This window comes from Schistocerca serialis, unplaced genomic scaffold (genome assembly GCF_023864345.2).
Source record: "Schistocerca serialis cubense isolate TAMUIC-IGC-003099 unplaced genomic scaffold, iqSchSeri2.2 HiC_scaffold_756, whole genome shotgun sequence".
Lineage (NCBI taxonomy): Eukaryota > Metazoa > Arthropoda > Insecta > Orthoptera > Acrididae > Schistocerca > Schistocerca serialis.
The window spans coordinates 90071-111298 of NW_026048360.1; the positions used below are offsets into that span (position 1 = coordinate 90071).

At 44.2% G+C, this 21228-nt stretch overlaps 16 non-coding genes across 16 annotated transcripts; all 16 read left to right on the forward strand.

Annotated features, from left to right (window-relative positions):
• Positions 1–545: 545 nt before the first annotated feature.
• Positions 546–618, forward strand: Trnar-ucu (transfer RNA arginine (anticodon UCU)). The gene has a single exon. It is a non-coding gene; the product is annotated as a tRNA-Arg (tRNA).
• A 1218-nt stretch (positions 619–1836) lies between these two features.
• On the forward strand, positions 1837–1909 carry Trnar-ucu (transfer RNA arginine (anticodon UCU)). Its single transcript has one exon. It is a non-coding gene; the product is annotated as a tRNA-Arg (tRNA).
• Positions 1910–3134: 1225 nt separating this feature from the next.
• On the forward strand, positions 3135–3207 carry Trnar-ucu (transfer RNA arginine (anticodon UCU)). Its single transcript has one exon. It is a non-coding gene; the product is annotated as a tRNA-Arg (tRNA).
• A 1220-nt stretch (positions 3208–4427) lies between these two features.
• Positions 4428–4500, forward strand: Trnar-ucu (transfer RNA arginine (anticodon UCU)). The gene has a single exon. It is a non-coding gene; the product is annotated as a tRNA-Arg (tRNA).
• A 1217-nt stretch (positions 4501–5717) lies between these two features.
• Positions 5718–5790, forward strand: Trnar-ucu (transfer RNA arginine (anticodon UCU)). The gene has a single exon. It is a non-coding gene; the product is annotated as a tRNA-Arg (tRNA).
• A 1218-nt stretch (positions 5791–7008) lies between these two features.
• Positions 7009–7081, forward strand: Trnar-ucu (transfer RNA arginine (anticodon UCU)). The gene has a single exon. It is a non-coding gene; the product is annotated as a tRNA-Arg (tRNA).
• A 1224-nt stretch (positions 7082–8305) lies between these two features.
• On the forward strand, positions 8306–8378 carry Trnar-ucu (transfer RNA arginine (anticodon UCU)). The gene has a single exon. It is a non-coding gene; the product is annotated as a tRNA-Arg (tRNA).
• Positions 8379–9596: 1218 nt separating this feature from the next.
• Positions 9597–9669, forward strand: Trnar-ucu (transfer RNA arginine (anticodon UCU)). The gene has a single exon. It is a non-coding gene; the product is annotated as a tRNA-Arg (tRNA).
• A 1221-nt stretch (positions 9670–10890) lies between these two features.
• Positions 10891–10963, forward strand: Trnar-ucu (transfer RNA arginine (anticodon UCU)). Its single transcript has one exon. It is a non-coding gene; the product is annotated as a tRNA-Arg (tRNA).
• A 1227-nt stretch (positions 10964–12190) lies between these two features.
• Positions 12191–12263, forward strand: Trnar-ucu (transfer RNA arginine (anticodon UCU)). The gene has a single exon. It is a non-coding gene; the product is annotated as a tRNA-Arg (tRNA).
• A 1228-nt stretch (positions 12264–13491) lies between these two features.
• Trnar-ucu (transfer RNA arginine (anticodon UCU)) lies at positions 13492–13564 on the forward strand. Its single transcript has one exon. It is a non-coding gene; the product is annotated as a tRNA-Arg (tRNA).
• A 1222-nt stretch (positions 13565–14786) lies between these two features.
• Positions 14787–14859, forward strand: Trnar-ucu (transfer RNA arginine (anticodon UCU)). Its single transcript has one exon. It is a non-coding gene; the product is annotated as a tRNA-Arg (tRNA).
• Positions 14860–16085: 1226 nt separating this feature from the next.
• Trnar-ucu (transfer RNA arginine (anticodon UCU)) lies at positions 16086–16158 on the forward strand. Its single transcript has one exon. It is a non-coding gene; the product is annotated as a tRNA-Arg (tRNA).
• Positions 16159–17380: 1222 nt separating this feature from the next.
• Trnar-ucu (transfer RNA arginine (anticodon UCU)) lies at positions 17381–17453 on the forward strand. The gene has a single exon. It is a non-coding gene; the product is annotated as a tRNA-Arg (tRNA).
• A 1224-nt stretch (positions 17454–18677) lies between these two features.
• On the forward strand, positions 18678–18750 carry Trnar-ucu (transfer RNA arginine (anticodon UCU)). The gene has a single exon. It is a non-coding gene; the product is annotated as a tRNA-Arg (tRNA).
• Positions 18751–19974: 1224 nt separating this feature from the next.
• Positions 19975–20047, forward strand: Trnar-ucu (transfer RNA arginine (anticodon UCU)). Its single transcript has one exon. It is a non-coding gene; the product is annotated as a tRNA-Arg (tRNA).
• The last annotated feature ends 1181 nt before the right edge of the window (positions 20048–21228 follow it).

Sequence of the window (21228 nt, forward strand, 5' to 3'; positions counted from 1 at the left end):
CCACGTCTCATCGAAACACACTGTCACCAAGCAATGGCTGACGCTTCGAGGACGGCATGAAATTGCCAGGGAGGTGATGCAGCTAACGTTCCTGGTAAATGTGCTAACAGGGCACACACGTCCGTTGGAGTGTATACATACGATGGGGACCGGCTGTGACACAGCAGTCAACCAAAGTCAAAAAATGTGACTAATCATACAGTGTTTCCAGTGTGTCGTTTACCACTTTGTGAGTGGATGCTGTTCTAAAGAGCGTAATTCCCATTTATCTGTAAGCAGCGCACGTGAGCGAATGTAATAGCAGGACTGTGTTACTACGATTGTACAGAGCAACTCTGTCAATACGCAAGTGTTTCAATCAGTAGGGCCATGGTAAACAGAGCGATTCGGAGCGATGTATCGTGTCTGATACATAAATAATGAGTCTTTGATGTAATTGCTTCAGAGAAATATGAAAGTAAGCCTATCAGAAAAGTAACGCGAGACATGTAGCACGGGTCATGTCTTGCACAATCTCTTACATCTGAGCCCGTCGCTTGGACAGTGTCCCTTTGGCGCAGAGGATAGCGCGTTGGACTTCTAATCCAAAGGTCGTGGGTTCGATCCCCACAAGGGACGGGCAATTTTTAAAAATATGTGCCAATCACGAGATGGGTATTGACATATGGGTAACCACAAGCGTCTTCAAAAGGTGAAAATTGTTGTGACCTCAGTTCTATGCTTAAATATGTTGACCTTACACACACAAGCAAAATTCTCGTAGATCTGTTATCCATGACGCTGTCATGTGTAAATGCTGTACAAACGGAACCATATCTTCACGTACCTGTTCACGCAAATTTTCTTTCAATGCCCAATTTTTACCTACAGATAGAAATATAGCGATAGAACGCACATTTTGTACAGAAATAAATACAATGAAGAGTGAAATAAGTTTGTATTACTTCACGAGTCAACGTATGTAATCCCAGTCATGATCTTAAATTCTTCCAGCCCAAGGTGAGAGGGTTTCAGTTTCCTCTGCCACAAGTGAGAAAAGTAGACTGTTTCACAACAAGATATTGTACTATGGGTCCATAACTGTTCCCATTAAACAATGGCACTCTGTATCTATAGAAATGGCGGCAATTTTGGCTCCAGCACAGGGGGCTTTTACTGGAGACTGTCAGGGGGGGGGGCTTGCTGGATACATGAAGGGAGAAGACCAGACAGAGATGTCTGACGCTTGCAGAAAACTACATTAAGTATGATTCCCGCCTATAACTGACGGCGAGAGAGATGCATCATCTGTCCACGTCTCATCGAAACACACTGTCACCAAGCAATGGCTGACGCTTCGAGGACGGCATGAAATTGCCAGGGAGGTGATGCAGCTAACGTTCCTGGTAAATGTGCTAACAGGGCACACACGTCCGTTGGAGTGTATACATACGATGGGGACCGGCTGTGACACAGCAGTCAACCAAAGTCAAAAAATGTGACTAATCATACAGTGTTTCCAGTGTGTCGTTTACCACTTTGTGAGTGGATGCTGTTCTAAAGAGCGTAATTCCCATTTATCTGTAAGCAGCGCACGTGAGCGAATGTAATAGCAGGACTGTGTTACTACGATTGTACAGAGCAACTCTGTCAATACGCAGGTGTTTCAATCAGTAGGGCCATGGTAAACAGAGCGATTCGGAGCGATGTATCGTGTCTGATACATAAATAATGAGTCTTTGATGTAATTGCTTCAGAGAAATATGAAAGTAAGCCTATCAGAAAAGTAACGCGAGACATGTAGCACGGGTCATGTCTTGCACAATCTCTTACATCTGAGCCCGTCGCTTGGACAGTGTCCCTTTGGCGCAGAGGATAGCGCGTTGGACTTCTAATCCAAAGGTCGTGGGTTCGATCCCCACAAGGGACGGGCAATTTTTAAAAATATGTGCCAATCACGAGATGGGTATTGACATATGGGTAACCACAAGCGTCTTCAAAAGGTGAAAATTGTTGTGACCTCAGTTCTATGCTTAAATATGTTGACCTTACACACACAAGCAAAATTCTCGTAGATCTGTTATCCATGACGCTGTCATGTGTAAATGCTGTACAAACGGAACCATATCTTCACGTACCTGTTCACGCAAATTTTCTTTCAATGCCCAATTTTTACCTACAGATAGAAATATAGCGATAGAACGCACATTTTGTACAGAAATAAATACAATGAAGAGTGAAATAAGTTTGTATTACTTCACGAGTCAACGTATGTAATCCCAGTCATGATCTTTAATTCTTCCAGCCCAAGGTGAGAGGGTTTCAGTTTCCTCTGCCACAAGTGAGAAAAGTAGACTGTTTCACAACAAGATATTGTACTATGGGTCCATAACTGTTCCCATTAAACAATGGCACTCTGTATCTATAGAAACGGCGGCAATTTTGGCTCCAGCACAGGGGGCTTTTACTGGAGACTGCCAGGGGGGGGGGGGGGGGGCTTGCTGGATACATGAAGGGAGAAGACCAGACAGAGATGTCTGACGCTTGCAGAAAACTACATTAAGTATGATTCCCGCCTATAACTGACGGCGAGAGAGATGCATCATCTGTCCACGTCTCATCGAAACACACTGTCACCAAGCAATGGCTGACGCTTCGAGGACGGCATGAAATTGCCAGGGAGGTGATGCAGCTAACGTTCCTGGTAAATGTGCTAACAGGGCACACACGTCCGTTGGAGTGTATACATACGATGGGGACCGGCTGTGACACAGCAGTCAACCAAAGTCAAAAAATGTGACTAATCATACAGTGTTTCCAGTGTGTCGTTTACCACTTTGTGAGTGGATGCTGTTCTAAAGAGCGTAATTCCCATTTATCTGTAAGCAGCGCACGTGAGCGAATGTAATAGCAGGACTGTGTTACTACGATTGTACAGAGCAACTCTGTCAATACGCAGGTGTTTCAATCAGTAGGGCCATGGTAAACAGAGCGATTCGGAGCGATGTATCGTGTCTGATACATAAATAATGAGTCTTTGATGTAATTGCTTCAGAGAAATATGAAAGTAAGCCTATCAGAAAGGTAACGCGAGACATGTAGCACGGGTCATGTCTTGCACAATCTCTTACATCTGAGCCCGTCGCTTGGACAGTGTCCCTTTGGCGCAGAGGATAGCGCGTTCGACTTCTAATCCAAAGGTCGTGGGTTCGATCCCCACAAGGGACGGGCAATTTTTAAAAATATGTGCCAATCACGAGATGGGTATTGACATATGGGTAACCACAAGCGTCTTCAAAAGGTGAAAATTGTTGTGACCTCAGTTCTATGCTTAAATATGTTGACCTTACACACACAAGCAAAATTCTCGTAGATCTGTTATCCATGACGCTGTCATGTGTAAATGCTGTACAAACGGAACCATATCTTCACGTACCTGTTCACGCAAATTTTCTTTCAATGCCCAATTTTTACCTACAGATAGAAATATAGCGATAGAACGCACATTTTGTACAGAAATAAATACAATGAAGAGTGAAATAAGTTTGTATTACTTCACGAGTCAACGTATGTAATCCCAGTCATGATCTTTAATTCTTCCAGCCCAAGGTGAGAGGGTTTCAGTTTCCTCTGCCACAAGTGAGAAAAGTAGACTGTTTCACAACAAGATATTGTACTATGGGTCCATAACTGTTCCCATTAAACAATGGCACTCTGTATCTATAGAAACGGCGGCAATTTTGGCTCCAGCACAGGGGGCTTTTACTGGAGACTGTCAGGGGGGGGGGGGCTTGCTGGATACATGAAGGGAGAAGACCAGACAGAGATGTCTGACGCTTGCAGAAAACTACATTAAGTATGATTCCCGCCTATAACTGACGGCGAGAGAGATGCATCATCTGTCCACGTCTCATCGAAACACACTGTCACGAAGCAATGGCTGACGCTTCGAGGACGGCATGAAATTGCCAGGGAGGTGATGCAGCTAACGTTCCTGGTAAATGTGCTAACAGGGCACACACGTCCGTTGGAGTGTATACATACGATGGGGACCGGCTGTGACACAGCAGTCAACCAAAGTCAAAAAATGTGACTAATCATACAGTGTTTCCAGTGTGTCGTTTACCACTTTGTGAGTGGATGCTGTTCTAAAGAGCGTAATTCCCATTTATCTGTAAGCAGCGCACGTGAGCGAATGTAATAGCAGGACTGTGTTACTACGATTGTACAGAGCAACTCTGTCAATACGCAGGTGTTTCAATCAGTAGGGCCATGGTAAACAGAGCGATTCGGAGCGATGTATCGTGTCTGATACATAAATAATGAGTCTTTGATGTAATTGCTTCAGAGAAATATGAAAGTAAGCCTATCAGAAAAGTAACGCGAGACATGTAGCACGGGTCATGTCTTGCACAATCTCTTACATCTGAGCCCGTCGCTTGGACAGTGTCCCTTTGGCGCAGAGGATAGCGCGTTGGACTTCTAATCCAAAGGTCGTGGGTTCGATCCCCACAAGGGACGGGCAATTTTTAAAAATATGTGCCAATCACGAGATGGGTATTGACATATGGGTAACCACAAGCGTCTTCAAAAGGTGAAAATTGTTGTGACCTCAGTTCTATGCTTAAATATGTTGACCTTACACACACAAGCAAAATTCTCGTAGATCTGTTATCCATGACGCTGTCATGTGTAAATGCTGTACAAACGGAACCATATCTTCACGTACCTGTTCACGCAAATTTTCTTTCAATGCCCAATTTTTACCTACAGATAGAAATATAGCGATAGAACGCACATTTTGTACAGAAATAAATACAATGAAGAGTGAAATAAGTTTGTATTACTTCACGAGTCAACGTATGTAATCCCAGTCATGATCTTTAATTCTTCCAGCCCAAGGTGAGAGGGTTTCAGTTTCCTCTGCCACAAGTGAGAAAAGTAGACTGTTTCACAACAAGATATTGTACTATGGGTCCATAACTGTTCCCATTAAACAATGGCACTCTGTATTTATAGAAACGGCGGCAATTTTGGCTCCAGCACAGGGGCTTTTACTGGAGACTGTCAGGGGGGGGGGCTTGCTGGATACATGAAGGGAGAAGACCAGACAGAGATGTCTGACGCTTGCAGAAAACTACATTAAGTATGATTCCCGCCTATAACTGACGGCGAGAGAGATGCATCATCTGTCCACGTCTCATCGAAACACACTGTCACCAAGCAATGGCTGACGCTTCGAGGACGGCATGAAATTGCCAGGGAGGTGATGCAGCTAACGTTCCTGGTAAATGTGCTAACAGGGCACACACGTCCGTTGGAGTGTATACATACGATGGGGACCGGCTGTGACACAGCAGTCAACCAAAGTCAAAAAATGTGACTAATCATACAGTGTTTCCAGTGTGTCGTTTACCACTTTGTGAGTGGATGCTGTTCTAAAGAGCGTAATTCCCATTTATCTGTAAGCAGCGCACGTGAGCGAATGTAATAGCAGGACTGTGTTACTACGATTGTACAGAGCAACTCTGTCAATACGCACGTGTTTCAATCAGTAGGGCCATGGTAATCAGAGCGATTCGGAGCGATGTATCGTGTCTGATACATAAATAATGAGTCTTTGATGTAATTGCTTCAGAGAAATATGAAAGTAAGCCTATCAGAAAAGTAACGCGAGACATGTAGCACGGGTCATGTCTTGCACAATCTCTTACATCTGAGCCCGTCGCTTGGACAGTGTCCCTTTGGCGCAGAGGATAGCACGTTGGACTTCTAATCCAAAGGTCGTGGGTTCGATCTCCACAAGGGACGGGCAATTTTTAAAAATATGTGCCAATCACGAGATGGGTATTGACATATGGGTAACCACAAGCGTCTTCAAAAGGTGAAAATTGTTGTGACCTCAGTTCTATGCTTAAATATGTTGACCTTAAACACACAAGCAAAATTCTCGTAGATCTGTTATCCATGACGCTGTCATGTGTAAATGCTGTACAAACGGAGTCATATCTTCACGTACCTGTTCACGCAAATTTTCTTTCAATGCCCAATTTTTACCTACAGATAGAAATATAGCGATAGAACGCACATTTTGTACAGAAATAAATACAATGAAGAGTGAAATAAGTTTGTATTACTTCACGAGTCAACGTATGTAATCCCAGTCATGATCTTTAATTCTTCCAGCCCAAGGTGAGAGGGTTTCAGTTTCCTCTGCCACAAGTGAGAAAAGTAGACTGTTTCACAACAAGATATTGTACTATGGGTCCATAACTGTTCCCATTAAACAATGGCACTCTGTATCTATAGAAACGGCGGCAATTTTGGCTCCAGCACAGGGGGCTTTTACTGGAGACTGTCAGGGGGCGGGGCTTGCTGGATACATGAAGGGAGAAGACCAGACAGAGATGTCTGACGCTTGCAGAAAACTACATTAAGTATGATTCCCGCCTATAACTGACGGCGAGAGAGATGCATCATCTGTCCACGTCTCATCGAAACACACTGTCACCAAGCAATGGCTGACGCTTCGAGGACGGCATGAAATTGCCAGGGAGGTGATGCAGCTAACGTTCCTGGTAAATGTGCTAACAGGGCACACACGTCCGTTGGAGTGTATACATACGATGGGGACCGGCTGTGACACAGCAGTCAACCAAAGTCAAAAAATGTGACTAATCATACAGTGTTTCCAGTGTGTCGTTTACCACTTTGTGAGTGGATGCTGTTCTAAAGAGCGTAATTCCCATTTATCTGTAAGCAGCGCACGTGAGCGAATGTAATAGCAGGACTGTGTTACTACGATTGTACAGAGCAACTCTGTCAATACGCAGGTGTTTCAATCAGTAGGGCCATGGTAAACAGAGCGATTCGGAGCGATGTATCGTGTCTGATACATAAATAATGAGTCTTTGATGTAATTGCTTCAGAGAAATATGAAAGTAAGCCTATCAGAAAAGTAACGCGAGACATGTAGCACGGGTCATGTCTTGCACAATCTCTTACATCTGAGCCCGTCGCTTGGACAGTGTCCCTTTGGCGCAGAGGATAGCGCGTTGGACTTCTAATCCAAAGGTCGTGGGTTCGATCCACACAAGGGACGGGCAATTTTTAAAAATATGTGCCAATCACGAGATGGGTATTGACATATGGGTAACCACAAGCGTCTTCAAAAGGTGAAAATTGTTGTGACCTCAGTTCTAGGCTTAAATATGTTGACCTTACACACACAAGCAAAATTCTCGTAGATCTGTTATCCATGACGCTGTCATGTGTAAATGCTGTACAAACGGAACCATATCTTCACGTACCTGTTCACGCAAATTTTCTTTCAATGCCCAATTTTTACCTACAGATAGAAATATAGCGATAGAACGCACATTTTGTACAGAAATAAATACAATGAAGAGTGAAATAAGTTTGTATTACTTCACGAGTCAACGTATGTAATCCCAGTCATGATCTTTAATTCTTCCAGCCCAAGGTGAGAGGGTTTCAGTTTCCTCTGCCACAAGTGAGAAAAGTAGACTGTTTCACAACAAGATATTGTACTATGGGTCCATAACTGTTCCCATTAAACAATGGCACTCTGTATCTATAGAAACGGCGGCAATTTTGGCTCCAGCACAGGGGGCTTTTACTGGAGACTGCCAGGGGGGGGGGGGGGGGCTTGCTGGATACATGAAGGGAGAAGACCAGACAGAGATGTCTGACGCTTGCAGAAAACTACATTAAGTATGATTCCCGCCTATAACTGACGGCGAGAGAGATGCATCATCTGTCCACGTCTCATCGAAACACACTGTCACCAAGCAATGGCTGACGCTTCGAGGACGGCATGAAATTGCCAGGGAGGTGATGCAGCTAACGTTCCTGGTAAATGTGCTAACAGGGCACACACGTCCGTTGGAGTGTATACATACGATGGGGACCGGCTGTGACACAGCAGTCAACCAAAGTCAAAAAATGTGACTAATCATACAGTGTTTCCAGTGTGTCGTTTACCACTTTGTGAGTGGATGCTGTTCTAAAGAGCGTAATTCCCATTTATCTGTAAGCAGCGCACGTGAGCGAATGTAATAGCAGGACTGTGTTACTACGATTGTACAGAGCAACTCTGTCAATACGCAGGTGTTTCAATCAGTAGGGCCATGGTAAACAGAGCGATTCGGAGCGATGTATCGTGTCTGATACATAAATAATGAGTCTTTGATGTAATTGCTTCAGAGAAATATGAAAGTAAGCCTATCAGAAAAGTAACGCGAGACATGTAGCACGGGTCATGTCTTGCACAATCTCTTACATCTGAGCCCGTCGCTTGGACAGTGTCCCTTTGGCGCAGAGGATAGCGCGTTGGACTTCTAATCCAAAGGTCGTGGGTTCGATCCCCACAAGGGACGGGCAATTTTTAAAAATATGTGCCAATCACGAGATGGGTATTGACATATGGGTAACCACAAGCGTCTTCAAAAGGTGAAAATTGTTGTGACCTCAGTTCTATGCTTAAATATGTTGACCTTACACACACAAGCAAAATTCTCGTAGATCTGTTATCCATGACGCTGTCATGTGTAAATGCTGTACAAACGGAACCATATCTTCACGTACCTGTTCACGCAAATTTGCTTTCAATGCCCAATTTTTACCTACAGATAGAAATATAGCGATAGAACGCACATTTTGTACAGAAATAAATACAATGAAGAGTGAAATAAGTTTGTATTACTTCACGAGTCAACGTATGTAATCCCAGTCATGATCTTTAATTCTTCCAGCCCAAGGTGAGAGGGTTTCAGTTTCCTCTGCCACAAGTGAGAAAAGTAGACTGTTTCACAACAAGATATTGTACTATGGGTCCATAACTGTTCCCATTAAACAATGGCACTCTGTATCTATAGAAACGGCGGCAATTTTGGCTCCAGCACAGGGGGCTTTTACTGGAGACTGCCAGGGGGGGGGGCTTGCTGGATACATGAAGGGAGAAGACCAGACAGAGATGTCTGACGCTTGCAGAAAACTACATTAAGTATGATTCCCGCCTATAACTGACGGCGAGAGAGATGCATCATCTGTCCACGTCTCATCGAAACACACTGTCACCAAGCAATGGCTGACGCTTCGAGGACGGCATGAAATTGCCAGGGAGGTGATGCAGCTAACGTTCCTGGTAAATGTGCTAACAGGGCACACACGTCCGTTGGAGTGTATACATACGATGGGGACCGGCTGTGACACAGCAGTCAACCAAAGTCAAAAAATGTGACTAATCATACAGTGTTTCCAGTGTGTCGTTTACCACTTTGTGAGTGGATGCTGTTCTAAAGAGCGTAATTCCCATTTATCTGTAAGCAGCGCACGTGAGCGAATGTAATAGCAGGACTGTGTTACTACGATTGTACAGAGCAACTCTGTCAATACGCAGGTGTTTCAATCAGTAGGGTCATGGTAAACAGAGCGATTCGGAGCGATGTATCGTGTCTGATACATAAATAATGAGTCTTTGATGTAATTGCTTCAGAGAAATATGAAAGTAAGCCTATCAGAAAAGTAACTCGAGACATGTAGCACGGGTCATGTCTTGCACAATCTCTTACATCTGAGCCCGTCGCTTGGACAGTGTCCCTTTGGCGCAGAGGATAGCGCGTTGGACTTCTAATCCAAAGGTCGTGGGTTCGATCCCCACAAGGGACGGGCAATTTTTAAAAATATGTGCCAATCACGAGCTGGGTATTGACATATGGGTAACCACAAGCGTCTTCAAAAGGTGAAAATTGTTGTGACCTCAGTTCTAGGCTTAAATATGTTGACCTTACACACACAAGCAAAATTCTCGTAGATCTGTTATCCATGACGCTGTCATGTGTAAATGCTGTACAAACGGAACCATATCTTCACGTACCTGTTCACGCAAATTTTCTTTCAATGCCCAATTTTTACCTACAGATAGAAATATAGCGATAGAACGCACATTTTGTACAGAAATAAATACAATGAAGAGTGAAATAAGTTTGTATTACTTCACGAGTCAACGTATGTAATCCCAGTCATGATCTTTAATTCTTCCAGCCCAAGGTGAGAGGGTTTCAGTTTCCTCTGCCACAAGTGAGAAAAGTAGACTGTTTCACAACAACATATTGTACTATGGGTCCATAACTGTTCCCATTAAACAATGGCACTCTGTATCTATAGAAACGGCGGCAATTTTGGCTCCAGCACAGGGGGCTTTTACTGGAGACTGTCAGGGGGGGGGGGGGCTTGCTGGATACATGAAGGGAGAAGACCAGACAGAGATGTCTGACGCTTGCAGAAAACTACATTAAGTATGATTCCCGCCTATAACTGACGGCGAGAGAGATGCATCATCTGTCCACGTCTCATCGAAACACACTGTCACGAAGCAATGGCTGACGCTTCGAGGACGGCATGAAATTGCCAGGGAGGTGATGCAGCTAACGTTCCTGGTAAATGTGCTAACAGGGCACACACGTCCGTTGGAGTGTATACATACGATGGGGACCGGCTGTGACACAGCAGTCAACCAAAGTCAAAAAATGTGACTAATCATACAGTGTTTCCAGTGTGTCGTTTACCACTTTGTGAGTGGATGCTGTTCTAAAGAGCGTAATTCCCATTTATCTGTAAGCAGCGCACGTGAGCGAATGTAATAGCAGGACTGTGTTACTACGATTGTACAGAGCAACTCTGTCAATACGCAGGTGTTTCAATCAGTAGGGCCATGGTAAACAGAGCGATTCGGAGCGATGTATCGTGTCTGATACATAAATAATGAGTCTTTGATGTAATTGCTTCAGAGAAATATGAAAGTAAGCCTATCAGAAAAGTAACGTGAGACATGTAGCACGGGTCATGTCTTGCACAATCTCTTACATCTGAGCCCGTCGCTTGGACAGTGTCCCTTTGGCGCAGAGGATAGCGCGTTGGACTTCTAATCCAAAGGTCGTGGGTTCGATCCCCACAAGGGACGAGCAATTTTTAAAAATATGTGCCAATCACGAGATGGGTATTGACATATGGGTAACCACAAGCGTCTTCAAAAGGTGAAAATTGTTGTGACCTCAGTTCTATGCTTAAATATGTTGACCTTACACACACAAGCAAAATTCTCGTAGATCTGTTATCCATGACGCTGTCATGTGTAAATGCTGTACAAACGGAACCATATCTTCACGTACCTGTTCACGCAAATTTTCTTTCAATGCCCAATTTTTACCTACAGATAGAAATATAGCGATAGAACGCACATTTTGTACAGAAATAAATACAATGAAGAGTGAAATAAGTTTGTATTACTTCACGAGTCAACGTATGTAATCCCAGTCATGATCTTTAATTCTTCCAGCCCAAGGTGAGAGGGTTTCAGTTTCCTCTGCCACAAGTGAGAAAAGTAGACTGTTTCACAACAAGATATTGTACTATGGGTCCATAACTGTTCCCATTAAACAATGGCACTCTGTATCTATAGAAACGGCGGCAATTTTGGCTCCAGCACAGGGGGCTTTTATTGGAGACTGTCAGGGGGGGGGGGGGGGGGGGCTTGCTGGATACATGAAGGGAGAAGACCAGACAGAGATGTCTGACGCTTGCAGAAAACTACATTAAGTATGATTCCCGCCTATAACTGACGGCGAGAGAGATGCATCATCTATCCACGTCTCATCGAAACACACTGTCACCAAGCAATGGCTGACGCTTCGAGGACGGCATGAAATTGCCAGGGAGGTGATGCAGCTAACGTTCCTGGTAAATGTGCTAACAGGGCACACACGTCCGTTGGAGTGTATACATACGATGGGGACCGGCTGTGACACAGCAGTCAACCAAAGTCAAAAATTGTGACTAATCATACAGTGTTTCCAGTGTGTCGTTTACCACTTTGTGAGTGGATGCTGTTCTAAAGAGCGTAATTCCCATTTATCTGTAAGCAGCGCACGTGAGCGAATGTAATAGCAGGACTGTGTTACTACGATTGTACAGAGCAACTCTGTCAATACGCAGGTGTTTCAATCAGTAGGGCCATGGTAAACAGAGCGATTCGGAGCGATGTATCGTGTCTGATACATAAATAATGAGTCTTTGATGTAATTGCTTCAGAGAAATATGAAAGTAAGCCTATCAGAAAAGTAATGCGAGACATGTAGCACGGGTCATGTCTTGCACAATCTCTTACATCTGAGCCCGTCGCTTGGACAGTGTCCCTTTGGCGCAGAGGATAGCGCGTTGGACTTCTAATCCAAAGGTCGTGGGTTCGATCCCCACAAGGGACGGGCAATTTTTAAAATTATGTGCCAATCACGAGATGGGTATTGACATATGGGTAACCACAAGCGTCTTCAAAAGGTGAAAATTGTTGTGACCTCAGTTCTAGGTTTAAATATGTTGACCTTACACACACAAGCAAAATTCTCGTAGATCTGTTATCCATGACGCTGTCATGTGTAAATGCTGTACAAACGGAACCATATCTTCACGTACCTGTTCACGCAAATTTTCTTTCAATGCCCAATTTTTACCTACAGATAGAAATATAGCGATAGAACGCACATTTTGTACAGAAATAAATACAATGAAGAGTGAAATAAGTTTGTATTACTTCACGAGTCAACGTATGTAATCCCAGTCATGATCTTTAATTCTTCCAGCCCAAGGTGAGAGGGTTTCAGTTTCCTCTGCCACAAGTGAGAAAAGTAGACTGTTTCACAACAAGATATTGTACTATGGGTCCATAACTGTTCCCATTAAACAATGGCACTCTGTATCTATAGAAACGGCGGCAATTTTGGCTCCAGCACAGGGGGCTTTTACTGGAGACTGTCAGGGGGAGGGGGGGGGGGGGGCTTGCTGGATACATGAAGGGAGAAGACCAGACAGAGATGTCTGACGCTTGCAGAAAACTACATTAAGTATGATTCCCGCCTATAACTGACGGCGAGAGAGATGCATCATCTGTCCACGTCTCATCGAAACACACTGTCACCAAGCAATGGCTGACGCTTCGAGGACGGCATGAAATTGCCAGGGAGGTGATGCAGCTAACGTTCCTGGTAAATGTGCTAACAGGGCACACACGTCCGTTGGAGTGTATACATACGATGGGGACCGGCTGTGACACAGCAGTCAACCAAAGTCAAAAAATGTGACTAATCATACAGTGTTTCCAGTGTGTCGTTTACCACTTTGTGAGTGGATGCTGTTCTAAAGAGCGTAATTCCCATTTATCTGTAAGCAGCGCACGTGAGCGAATGTAATAGCAGGACTGTGTTACTACGATTGTACAGAGCAACTCTGTCAATACGCAGGTGTTTCAATCAGTAGGGCCATGGTAAACAGAGCGATTCGGAGCGATGTATCGTGTCTGATACATAAATAATGAGTCTTTGATGTAATTGCTTCAGAGAAATATGAAAGTAAGCCTATCAGAAAAGTAACGCGAGACATGTAGCACGGGTCATGTCTTGCACAATCTCTTACATCTGAGCCCGTCGCTTGGACAGTGTCCCTTTGGCGCAGAGGATAGCGCGTTGGACTTCTAATCCAAAGGTCGTGGGTTCGATCCCCACAAGGGACGGGCAATTTTTAAAAATATGTGCCAATCACGAGCTGGGTATTGACATATGGGTAACCACAAGCGTCTTCAAAAGGTGAAAATTGTTGTGACCTCAGTTCTATGCTTAAATATGTTGACCTTACACACACAAGCAAAATTCTCGTAGATCTGTTATCCATGACGCTGTCATGTGTAAATGCTGTACAAACGGAACCATATCTTCACGTACCTGTTCACGCAAATTTTCTTTCAATGCCCAATTTTTACCTACAGATAGAAATATAGCGATAGAACGCACATTTTGTACAGAAATAAATACAATGAAGAGTGAAATAAGTTTGTATTACTTCACGAGTCAACGTATGTAATCCCAGTCATGATCTTTAATTCTTCCAGCCCAAGGTGAGAGGGTTTCAGTTTCCTCTGCCACAAGTGAGAAAAGTAGACTGTTTCACAACAAGATATTGTACTATGGGTCCATAACTGTTCCCATTAAACAATGGCACTCTGTATCTATAGAAACGGCGGCAATTTTGGCTCCAGCACAGGGGGCTTTTACTGGAGACTGTCAGGGGGGGGGGGGGGCTTGCTGGATACATGAAGGGAGAAGACCAGACAGAGATGTCTGACGCTTGCAGAAAACTACATTAAGTATGATTCCCGCCTATAACTGACGGCGAGAGAGATGCATCATCTGTCCACGTCTCATCGAAACACACTGTCACCAAGCAATGGCTGACGCTTCGAGGACGGCATGAAATTGCCAGGGAGGTGATGCAGCTAACGTTCCTGGTAAATGTGCTAACAGGGCACACACGTCCGTTGGAGTGTATACATACGATGGGGACCGGCTGTGACACAGCAGTCAACCAAAGTCAAAAAATGTGACTAATCATACAGTGTTTCCAGTGTGTCGTTTACCACTTTGTGAGTGGATGCTGTTCTAAAGAGCGTAATTCCCATTTATCTGTAAGCAGCGCACGTGAGCGAATGTAATAGCAGGACTGTGTTACTACGATTGTACAGAGCAACTCTGTCAATACGCAGGTGTTTCAATCAGTAGGGCCATGGTAAACAGAGCGATTCGGAGCGATGTATCGTGTCTGATACATAAATAATGAGTCTTTGATATAATTGCTTCAGAGAAATATGAAAATAAGCCTATCAGAAGAGTAACGCGAGACATGTAGCACGGGTCATGTCTTGCACAATCTCTTACATCTGAGCCCGTCGCTTGGACAGTGTCCCTTTGGCGCAGAGGATAGCGCGTTGGACTTCTAATCCAAAGGTTGTGGGTTCGATCCCCACAAGGGACGGGCAATTTTTAAAAATATGTGCCAATCACGAGATGGGTATTGACATATGGGTAAACACAAGCGTCTTCAAAAGGTGAAAATTGTTGTGACCTCAGTTCTAGGCTTAAATATGTTGACCTTACACACACAAGCAAAATTCTCGTAGATCTGTTATCCATGACGCTGTCATGTGTAAATGCTGTACAAACGGAACCATATCTTCACGTACCTGTTCACGCAAATTTTCTTTCAATGCCCAATTTTTACCTACAGATAGAAATATAGCGATAGAACGCACATTTTGTACAGAAATAAATACAATGAAGAGTGAAATAAGTTTGTATTACTTCACGAGTCAACGTATGTAATCCCAGTCATGATCTTTAATTCTTCCAGCCCAAGGTGAGAGGGTTTCAGTTTCCTCTGCCACAAGTGAGAAAAGTAGACTGTTTCACAACAAGATATTGTACTATGGGTCCATAACTGTTCCCATTAAACAATGGCACTCTGTATCTATAGAAACGGCGGCAATTTTGGCTCTAGCACAGGGGGCTTTTACTGGAGACTGTCAGGGGGGGGGGGGGGGGGGCTTGCTGGATTCATGAAGGGAGAAGACCAGACAGAGATGTCTGACGCTTGCAGAAAACTACATTAAGTATGATTCCCGCCTATAACTGACGGCGAGAGAGATGCATCATCTGTCCACGTCTCATCGAAACACACTGTCACCAAGCAATGGCTGACGCTTCGAGGACGGCATGAAATTGCCAGGGAGGTGATGCAGCTAACGTTCCTGGTAAATGTGCTAACAGGGCACACACGTCCGTTGGAGTGTATACATACGATGGGGACCGGCTGTGACACAGCAGTCAACCAAAGTCAAAAAATGTGACTAATCATACAGTGTTTCCAGTGTGTCGTTTACCACTTTGTGAGTGGATGCTGTTCTAAAGAGCGTAATTCCCATTTATCTGTAAGCAGCGCACGTGAGCGAATGTAATAGCAGGACTGTGTTACTACGATTGTACAGAGCAACTCTGTCAATACGCAGGTGTTTCAATCAGTAGGGCCATGGTAAACAGAGCGATTCGGAGCGATGTATCGTGTCTGATACATAAATAATGAGTCTTTGATGTAATTGCTTCAGAGAAATATGAAAGTAAGCCTATCAGAAAAGTAACGCGAGACATGTAGCACGGGTCATGTCTTGCACAATCTCTTACATCTGAGCCCGTCGCTTGGACAGTGTCCCTTTGGCGCAGAGGATAGCGCGTTGGACTTCTAATCCAAAGGTCGTGGGTTCGATCCCCACAAGGGACGGGCAATTTTTAAAAATACGTGCCAATCACGAGATGGGTATTGACATATGGGTAACCACAAGCGTCTTCAAAAGGTGAAAATTTTTGTGACCTCAGTTCTAGGCTTAAATATGTTGACCTTACACACACAAGCAAAATTCTCGTAGATCTGTTATCCATGACGCTGTCATGTGTAAATGCTGTACAAACGGAACCATATCTTCACGTACCTGTTCACGCAAATTTTCTTTCAATGCCCAATTTTTACCTACAGATAGAAATATAGCGATAGAACGCACATTTTGTACAGAAATAAATACAATGAAGAGTGAAATAAGTTTGTATTACTTCACGAGTCAACGTATGTAATCCCAGTCATGATCTTTAATTCTTCCAGCCCAAGGTGAGAGGGTTTCAGTTTCCTCTGCCACAAGTGAGAAAAGTAGACTGTTTCACAACAAGATATTGTACTATGGGTCCATAACTGTTCCCATTAAACAATGGCACTCTGTATCTATAGAAACGGCGGCAATTTTGGCTCCAGCACAGGGGGCTTTTACTGGAGACTGTCAGGGGGGGGGGGGGGCTTGCTGGATACATGAAGGGAGAAGACCAGACAGAGATGTCTGACGCTTGCAGAAAACTACATTAAGTATGATTCCCGCCTATAACTGACGGCGAGAGAGATGCATCATCTGTCCACGTCTCATCGAAACACACTGTCACCAAGCAATGGCTGACGCTTCGAGGACGGCATGAAATTGCCAGGGAGGTGATGCAGCTAACGTTCCTGGTAAATGTGCTAACAGGGCACACACGTCCGTTGGAGTGTATACATACGATGGGGACCGGCTGTGACACAGCAGTCAACCAAAGTCAAAAAATGTGACTAATCATACAGTGTTTCCAGTGTGTCGTTTACCACTTTGTGAGTGGATGCTGTTCTAAAGAGCGTAATTCCCATTTATCTGTAAGCAGCGCACGTGAGCGAATGTAATAGCAGGACTGTGTTACTACGATTGTACAGAGCAACTCTGTCAATACGCAGGTGTTTCAATCAGTAGGGCCATGGTAAACAGAGCGATTCGGAGCGATGTATCGTGTCTGATACATAAATAATGAGTCTTTGATGTAATTGCTTCAGAGAAATATGAAAGTAAGCCTATCAGAAAAGTAACGCGAGACATGTAGCACGGGTCATGTCTTGCACAATCTCTTACATCTGAGCCCGTCGCTCGGACAGTGTCCCTTTGGCGCAGAGGATAGCGCGTTGGACTTCTAATCCAAAGGTCGTGGGTTCGATCCCCACAAGGGACGGGCAATTTTTAAAAATATGTGCCAATCACGAGATGGGTATTGACATATGGGTAACCACAAGCGTCTTCAAAAGGTGAAAATTGTTGTGACCTCAGTTCTATGCTTAAATATGTTGACCTTACACACACAAGCAAAATTCTCGTAGATCTGTTATCCATGACGCTGTCATGTGTAAATGCTGTACAAACGGAACCATATCTTCACGTACCTGTTCACGCAAATTTTCTTTCAATGCGCAATTTTTACCTACAGATAGAAATATAGCGATAGAACGCACATTTTGTACAGAAATAAATACAATGAAGAGTGAAATAAGTTTGTATTACTTCACGAGTCAACGTATGTAATCCCAGTCATGATCTTTAATTCTTCCAGCCCAAGGTGAGAGGGTTTCAGTTTCCTCTGCCACAAGTGAGAAAAGTAGACTGTTTCACAACAAGATATTGTACTATGGGTCCATAACTGTTCCCATTAAACAATGGCACTCTGTATCTATAGAAACGGCGGCAATTCTGGCTCCAGCACAGGGGGCTTTTACTGGAGACTGTCAGGGGGGGGGGGGGGGGGTTGCTGGATACATGAAGGGAGAAGACCAGACAGAGATGTCTGACGCTTGCAGAAAACTACATTAAGTATGATTCCCGCCTATAACTGACGGCGAGAGAGATGCATCATCTGTCCACGTCTCATCGAAACACACTGTCACCAAGCAATGGCTGACGCTTCGAGGACGGCATGAAATTGCCAGGGAGGTGATGCAGCTAACGTTCCTGGTAAATGTGCTAACAGGGCACACACGTCCGTTGGAGTGTATACATACGATGGGGACCGGCTGTGACACAGCAGTCAACCAAAGTCAAAAAATGTGACTAATCATACAGTGTTTCCAGTGTGTCGTTTACCACTTTGTGAGTGGATGCTGTTCTAAAGAGCGTAATTCCCATTTATCTGTAAGCAGCGCACGTGAGCGAATGTAATAGCAGGACTGTGTTACTACGATTGTACAGAGCAACTCTGTCAATACGCAGGTGTTTCAATCAGTAGGGCCATGGTAAACAGAGCGATTCGGAGCGATGTATCGTGTCTGATACATAAATAATGAGTCTTTGATGTAATTGCTTCAGAGAAATATGAAAGTAAGCCTATCAGAAAAGTAACGCGAGACATGTAGCACGGGTCATGTCTTGCACAATCTCTTACATCTGAGCCCGTCGCTTGGACAGTGTCCCTTTGGCGCAGAGGATAGCGCGTTGGACTTCTAATCCAAAGGTCGTGGGTTCGATCCCCACAAGGGACGGGCAATTTTTAAAAATATGTGCCAATCACGAGATGGGTATTGACATATGGGTAACCACAAGCGTCTTCAAAAGGTGAAAATTGTTGTGACCTCAGTTCTATGCTTAAATATGTTGACCTTACACACACAAGCAAAATTCTCGTAGATCTGTTATCCATGACGCTGTCATGTGTAAATGCTGTACAAACGGAACCATATCTTCACGTACCTGTTCACGCAAATTTTCTTTCAATGCCCAATTTTTACCTACAGATAGAAATATAGCGATAGAACGCACATTTTGTACAGAAATAAATACAATGAAGAGTGAAATAAGTTTGTATTACTTCACGAGTCAACGTATGTAATCCCAGTCATGATCTTTAATTCTTCCAGCCCAAGGTGAGAGGGTTTCAGTTTCCTCTGCCACAAGTGAGAAAAGTAGACTGTTTCACAACAAGATATTGTACTATGGGTCCATAACTGTTCCCATTAAACAATGGCACTCTGTATCTATAGAAACGGCGGCAATTTTGGCTCCAGCACAGGGGGCTTTTACTGGAGACTGTCAGGGGGGGGGGGGGGGGCTTGCTGGATACATGAAGGGAGAAGACCAGACAGAGATGTCTGACGCTTGCAGAAAACTACATTAAGTATGATTCCCGCCTATAACTGACGGCGAGAGAGATGCATCATCTGTCCACGTCTCATCGAAACACACTGTCACCAAGCAATGGCTGACGCTTCGAGGACGGCATGAAATTGCCAGGGAGGTGATGCAGCTAACGTTCCTGGTAAATGTGCTAACAGGGCACACACGTCCGTTGGAGTGTATACATACGATGGGGACCGGCTGTGACACAGCAGTCAACCAAAGTCAAAAAATGTGACTAATCATACAGTGTTTCCAGTGTGTCGTTTACCACTTTGTGAGTGGATGCTGTTCTAAAGAGCGTAATTCCCATTTATCTGTAAGCAGCGCACGTGAGCGAATGTAATAGCAGGACTGTGTTACTACGATTGTACAGAGCAACTCTGTCAATACGCAGGTGTTTCAATCAGTAGGGCCATGGTAAACAGAGCGATTCGGAGCGATGTATCGTGTCTGATACATAAATAATGAGTCTTTGATGTAATTGCTTCAGAGAAATATGAAAGTAAGCCTATCAGAAAAGTAACGCGAGACATGTAGCACGGGTCATGTCTTGCACAATCTCTTACATCTGAGCCCGTCGCTTGGACAGTGTCCCTTTGGCGCAGAGGATAGCGCGTTCGACTTCTAATCCAAAGGTCGTGGGTTCGATCCCCACAAGGGACGGGCAATTTTTAAAAATATGTGCCAATCACGAGATGTGTATTGACATATGGGTAACCACAAGCGTCTTCAAAAGGTGAAAATTGTTGTGACCTCAGTTCTAGGCTTAAATATGTTGACCTTACACACACAAGCAAAATTCTCGTAGATCTGTTATCCATGACGCTGTCATGTGTAAATGCTGTACAAACGGAACCATATCTTCACGTACCTGTTCACGCAAATTTTCTTTCAATGCCCAATTTTTACCTACAGATAGAAATATAGCGATAGAACGCACATTTTGTACAGAAATAAATACAATGAAGAGTGAAATAAGTTTGTACTACTTCACGAGTCAACGTATGTAATCCCAGTCATGATCTTTAATTCTTCCAGCCCAAGGTGAGAGGGTTTCAGTTTCCTCTGCCACAAGTGAGAAAAGTAGACTGTTTCACAACAAGATATTGTACTATGGGTCCATAACTGTTCCCATTAAACAATGGCACTCTGTATCTATAGAAACGGCGGCAATTTTGGCTCCAGCACAGGGGGCTTTTACTGGAGACTGTCAGGGGGGGGGGCTTGCTGGATACATGAAGGGAGAAGACCAGACAGAGATGTCTGACGCTTGCAGAAAACTACATTAAGTATGATTCCCGCCTATAACTGACGGCGAGAGAGATGCATCATCTGTCCACGTCTCATCGAAACACACTGTCACCAAGCAATGGCTGACGCTTCGAGGACGGCATGAAATTGCCAGGGAGGTGATGCAGCTAACGTTCCTGGTAAATGTGCTAACAGGGCACACACGTCCGTTGGAGTGCATACATACGATGGGGACCGGCTGTGACACAGCAGTCAACCAAAGTCAAAAAATGTGACTAATCATACAGTGTTTCCAGTGTGTCGTTTACCACTTTGTGAGTGGATGCTGTTCTAAAGAGCGTAATTCCCATTTATCTGTAAGCAGCGCACGTGAGCGAATGTAATAGCAGGACTGTGTTACTACGATTGTACAGAGCAACTCTGTCAATACGCAGGTGTTTCAATCAGTAGGGCCATGGTAAACAGAGCGATTCGGAGCGATGTATCGTGTCTGATACATAAATAATGAGTCTTTGATGTAATTGCTTCAGAGAAATATGAAAGTAAGCCTATCAGAAATGTAACGCGAGACATGTAGCACGGGTCATGTCTTG